The sequence below is a fragment of the Procambarus clarkii genome, chromosome 39 (assembly GCF_040958095.1).
Source record: "Procambarus clarkii isolate CNS0578487 chromosome 39, FALCON_Pclarkii_2.0, whole genome shotgun sequence".
NCBI lineage: Eukaryota > Metazoa > Arthropoda > Malacostraca > Decapoda > Cambaridae > Procambarus > Procambarus clarkii.
In genome coordinates, this window is record NC_091188.1 from 911,657 (window position 1) to 918,075 (window position 6,419).

The 6,419-nt window shown below is 37.8% G+C and overlaps 1 non-coding gene across 1 annotated transcript; it reads right to left on the reverse strand.

The window, feature by feature from the left end:
- Nucleotides 1-1,739: 1,739 nt before the first annotated feature.
- Nucleotides 1,740-5,072, reverse strand: LOC123760524 (uncharacterized). Its single transcript, XR_011230895.1, has 2 exons — nt 4,867-5,072; nt 1,740-2,900 (listed from the first exon to the last, which is right to left on the reverse strand). It is a non-coding gene; the product is annotated as an uncharacterized protein (transcript).
- Between the last annotated feature and the right edge of the window lie 1,347 nt (nt 5,073-6,419).

Consider the following 6,419-nt stretch of genomic DNA (forward strand, 5'->3'; position numbering starts at 1 on the left):
ATATGAAATCAATTGCATTCTTTAGGCCTCCTTTTCAGTTTGGCACTCCTGCAAAGCTTTCTCTCTACTCATACATTTCATGTTCACCTTAAAACTTCTCTTTTGTTCTCATTGCCAATGTGATGTTACCCCGAGGGTAGAGTGTCGAGCTCAACACTTCCTTGTTGCCCTTAATAGTCTTCCCAAACTCCTTCAATCTGGAATTTGCACTTTATGTAAACTTTACCATTGCTGCAGCGGTGATTTATCCATTCTTCAGCACTAGCTCCAAATTGTGATTGAAATGTATTATTCAAGATTACTAGGTTAGGTTCTGGTTTTCTCTATTGGAAGCGTGTGCTATATCATTTGCTAGGTGGCAAGTCGTTCCCCATCCATCTTTGTCACTTTACAGGAGTCCACGTGAGTATAAGGATACAGGTATGCCTCTTAGAGCTGATCTCTGATACCCACCTGTGTTGTCGTGTTCTTTTTCTATAGCCCGAATGCTCCAAGGTTCTTTCCTTACTCAAGATCATGTCACATTTAACAGTCTCCATGGCGTAGTGGTAAGACGCTCGCCTGGCGTTCCGCGAGCGCTTTGTCCTGGGTTCGTATCCTGGCCGGGGAGGATTTACTGGGTGCAAATCCTTAACTGTAGCCTCTTGAACTCAACAGTAAAATGGGTACCTGGTTGTAAAAACGATTCTTTGTGGAGGTCGTATTCCAGGGAACATAGGATTCAGGACTTGCCCAAAACGCTACGCGTACTAGTGGCTGTACAAGAATGTAACAACTCTTATATATATACAGTATATAAAAAAATGCCTCATGAGGAGTGAATAGAGTTGTGCTTCTGTATTTGCATTCTTCCCTAGTCCTGTCTAAACTGAACTATGGTTGTCCACATTTTTATTGGCTTCACCCCCGACTCTTCAGTGTCTTGACACTTTGCATCATACAGAGTTTTATCTCGTGTTTGGTGCCCCATCCCAATATGATTGTGTTTGTTATTGCCTTTGAAACTACATGCAGTTCCTGCAACACCCTCATTCCTGTTTGTGCCATGCCTTGACTGTTGCAACTGCTGAGTCCATTTTCTGCTTTTTCTTGTATTTCCAGGATAGCTTGTTTAAGGGATTCATTCACTCAACATCAGTAGTGTTCCCCCTCGCGTTTTTTCTACCTGCCACATTGGAGGTTCCATTTGTTAAAGTTTTGCAGGCCCCTTATCTATGTAGTGAAGGCTTGTACTGTACCTCTCTTAGTCATGAAATTCCTCTTCCTTTAACATTTTTACTGCTACTCATGCACTACTGCTCTGTTTCTGGATGGGTCACTAACAGAAGAAATGGAAATGTAGGTGGTTTATTGCTACAGTGAATAAACTTGTCTGCAATTGAATGTCCTCTACATTGTTTCAAGGCTACACAAGTGAAATAAAATTAACATGGCTATAGGTACTCCTCAAGGAGGAGTAGTCTTAATTCAGCCTCACTGTTGTTCAAGGTAATGATGAATGCCTAGCTAAAATCAATCCTTGTACATTTCAAACCCCACCGTGAAATGCAAACTTAAGTTGCATACATACAGCTTGTGAAACCTGTCTTGACAATTATGTTGTACTCATCAATAACATTAACTATAATTTAAATTGATGGATGCTTTGCATGTGCTTCAGAATGTTCTTGTACAATAGTTCCATTTGTTACAGTGTAATAACCAATTAATATACTAATGGTGTATATAAAAAAGCTGAAACTGGTTAATAATTTTTATTTAATAAGGGAAATAATTGTTTAAAGTAAGTGTAGATTCGAGAAGCACATCAATGTAGTACTGCAGCTCAAAATGTCAAAACAATACCAAAGACAAACCAATATAGAAACTCATAATTTATACACTTCATACAATTTGTATTAGTTTTCTTGAACTAGTGTAATGAATTTAAAAACAAACTACATAATATACCGTAAATGCACATGAACTATTTAATGTGAACATATACAAATTTTGATAAACACTACTGAGCTTCAGTTTACAACCAAGTGGTCATGGCTTTCACTTCTGAAGTTCAATCCTATAAATTACTTAGAACACTGAAGTAACCGATGCTTAACATATTAAGATCTCACTCATATTTGACTATTTGTACTCTTAACAAAATTTAATCCCACAAAGCCCAAGCTATGCAGAAATGTCAACAAATTTATGTATACAGCACTTTCAATATACTTTTGCGCTGAAGGGAGGAATATACATTTTAATAATTAACAATGAAGTAACTTGTTTGAAGGCATTAGTTTTAACATTTATTAACAAATATTTAATCATACTTGCTTGACTGCATGTATAAATTCAACTTTCATGATTTTGTGCAGGTACATCTTCCTTACAGTGATACATTGTTATAATGTTACCATCAATATCTTCACTTCTAAAAGCTGGAAGTCAAGTTATATCACAAGGTAAGAATAACATGATACTTCCTACACATCTGTGAAATTTTACCACACAAGCACTGGGTTTTCTTTATATTTAAGGTAGTCTTCCATCTTGAAAAAGTTTATTTCCGTTTCCTGCTTAACCCCACAGTCTTTCAATCGAAGGTGAGGCTTTAAAATTAGCTTGACATCATCCTCTCTGTTAATTACAGGATCATTGGTCTTGAAGCCATGAGCTTGTGTCTCAATTTTTAAGGTATCAAAGGCATAATTGTGAAAGGGGGGAGGAAGAGAGGATGCCGACTTCAATTTGTCCTTTATTAACTCTATGAAGTCTTCAACCGTTTGACTGAGATTTATATTGTGAAGTACTAAATTTCTGATGTTACGATGTTCAAAAGAGCGTATGATACGAATGGTTACTGTAGCTTGAACCTCAATATCGCCAGACATCTTTGTGAATATATTTTAAGGAATCTGAAAAAAGAAAAACAGTTTAAAGAAAAATGTATAAAACACGAATCCTGTCCCACTGAGAACTGTCAATAATAAAATAATGTGGGTGCTGACATTTTTGTTCTATAAATAACTAAGGATGCTGGTACTTTGCTAGTTACTAGTTCTTGGTTACCTACATGCTCATTAAAAAAAACTATAGCACCTGCAGAATTAGCTATAGTAATTGTCAAAAGATGGCATCAACCTGAGAGCAATAGATAAAACAAAACTGTAAATATGCCAGGATTCTTGAAGTATGTGCTACAATAACAATGAAATATGAAAAACATCTAAAAGGAAAAAGTTGGAAAACAAATAATTTTTATTCCATGATGGTCCTCCTCATCACAAAGAAGTACAGTATGAATTGTACATTAGAGTACTTTCATGTCTACACTGTCTGAACAGAGCAACTGATCAAGTCCTTTGTGTCTGTTGATATTAAATACAGAAAAGTGACTCTCATAAATCATTATGACTATTTCCAAGGATTAACTCTTAAATGGCTCCATTTGCTATTTGTGATTACCTTCACGCTTGAATAGCTGAATGCAATTTGAGTACAGGTATTTATTCCATGTGTACCACATTTAACGAGTTCATTAGCAGAGCCCTCTAAGGGTTAAATGATTGATTCAGATATTTTCAATGTTAAAGATGATCTGTCACAAAACAAGCCATCCAATGTTATTAATATATTTTTGTTAAGAGTTCAGTATGATTTACCTCTAGCACAAGGTTTCACTCGGAAGTGCATATCTATCATTTTAAGGGAAAACCAGCTGTTGTGGAAGTGCTGGAAAGTTTTGTTAACACCGTAAGTTATGGGACTACTGGCACAAAAGAGGAAGCTGGGACTTTAAGAGATTAAAAAATGTCTATGATCATGTAAATTGGCTATACGGTTATGATTGGATAATTGGAGGTACATAGTATGGTGTTTCGGTGTCATTATACTAGCCCCAGGGTGCTGGAGGTACCCGTACACAGATACATTGCTTGTTACCAATAATAGGCCATTCGAGGTGTGTTTCCCTGTGTCATTTACAGTTTAAGGACTGTATAACAATCTAAAAGCAAAAACAGTCAAATATAACCTATTCAGTTTTATGAAGAAAAATATATTTATTATTACTTTTGTAGGAGGCAAGCGCAGTCATGGAAAACCAAACGGGTTCTATTTTGTTCCCAACATTTGTACAGTATTGACTAAATTTTGTTCTTTTTATTTACATATACAGTAAAAGAATTCTTACATTCTTGCACAGCTACTAGCACGCATAGCATTTCAGGCAAGTCCTTAACCACTGTACTGCACAGAGCACCCTAAGGTGCTCTGGGACTTGCTATTTTTTTTTGTTAATTAGGCTATATTTAAAAAAAAAAAAATCATCACTCTTTGTGTTTTGAAATGAAAATGGGTGAGTTTGGAAACATTTTGACATTAACTTTATCTGAACATTCATAAAAACAACACAAATATGTTCTCAACAATTGCACTATGAAATTTTTGTCGAAACCAGGTGCGTAGTGCGGTGGTTAACCCTAATTTTGACACACACTCATCCCCAGGAAGCACCCCGTAGCAGCTGTTCAACTCCCAGGTACCTATTTACTGCCAGGTGAACAGAGGCATCAGGGTGAAAGTAACTCTGGCCCATTAGTTTCCGCCTCCACCGGGAATCGAACCCGAACCCTTAGGCCTACGAACCACTCAGCCGTCAGGGCCCTTCATGTTTCAATATAAAGAGTTCCTGCTACTTTGTTGCTCTGTTCTAGCCAACTGTGTAGGCACTATGCTTGCATGTGTGGCGCTACCTGCATATAGCAACTTTATGAAGCCAATACTGCTACAGTACTCTTATGTGTAACCTTTATTGAGTTTTGTACAGTCGTACTTATTAGTATTAAACTAATATCATTAGTTGGCTCAGATGACGCTCACCTTTCCTGTAGTAACACAACACCTCCAGTGAAATACTGCTGGAGATCACTGCAACACAGCTGGTTACTGCAACACAGCTGGTCACTGCAACAGAGCTGATCACTGCAACAGAGCTGATCACTGCAACACGTCTGTCTGCCAGTCAGCTGATCCCCTCAACACACACAGTCAGCTGTTGTCACCGCACCGTTCGGGTAGCCGCCGCTGCGTCACAGTTGGATTCTAAAATTTTCCTGAAATTACCTCGACGGGGGATTGGGGGGGGGGGAGGGTAGAAATAGCCTAAGCTACTCTATCCCTTTGAGATGTATTTCTTTCTTGTCTCAATAAACATACTTGAACTTGAACCTGGACGGGTACAGGTAGCAGCCGGAGGCCTGTCAAAGGTCCCCCTGTAGTTCCTGGTGATTTTTTTTTCAGCAGGATTTTGAATTGCAGTTGTAGCGAGTACAAACAATATACTCACTACAATCTCTCATTAGCTTCTGTAATTAGTGCTAATTAGTTATGCCAATAAGCTAATGCTCTAGTTCCCCATCAGTTCAGACGCTCACGATTCCCCAATCGAGCCGCCACGCTCTCCCACATATTTAATTATTATTAACATCTTTATTGACAAAATTAATTACAATTTTGCCTAATCTAAGGATTTTATATAGAGCTCCATGACTCCGGCCTCACTCAGCTCTCTGCTCTGCTCAAAGCTCCGTCTGAACATCTACGACAATGCCAACAACCGACTACTGTACTCAAGACTATTAAATAAATATGAAACTCACTAAACACTCTGTATCTAATCTACCCAATAACGTAACATAATTGTAGCGAGTAAATTTATACAATCGTACGTTACACAGTAATGTCTTGGCATTTATGGCTTTGGCGGGTAGGCAGTTCCACAGGTTCATAACCCCTGTGGAACCGTGGTAAATTTACCCTGTGGTAAATTCTTTATAATAATAATATTATAATATACAAGTGTTATTATACAAGAACAGGAATTATAAGGGAGAAAGTACTAAGCTAGGATGACTACATAGCTCTTTATTATAATTATAATACAATAATTTATTATACAGAAATTTTTCGTTTTACAGAATAAAACTCTTACAGAAAATACACTTTATTATTCAGAAACCCAAGTAAATAATTATCAAAAGAAGGCGGCATGCCGGGAAGGCCAAAAGTAATTACAAAGGATCTCTGGGGCATATTGAGGAGTGTTTCAAAGACGCGACACAGGTCTATGGTGTTTATTAGATCCTCTCATTACTCTGGTGAACAACTTTACCATTCCCATTTTGAGTGACTTTATAGGTCTAACTTCATCACTGTTGCTTATGTCGGTGGCCTGTGTGTTCTTTCTGCTGGGAATGGACTTTTTCTGTGGTTAGAGATCTATCGGTGCATCCGATGTTAGGTCTAACACTGGATAGCCTCAGCCCTGGTGAGGATAAGGATTGCTGTTGCGTTCCAGGACGGCTTTTTCTGCTGTGAAAGTTATATTGGTGTATCGGAGGATGTCATCTCCGATCATGTATTCTAAATCATAT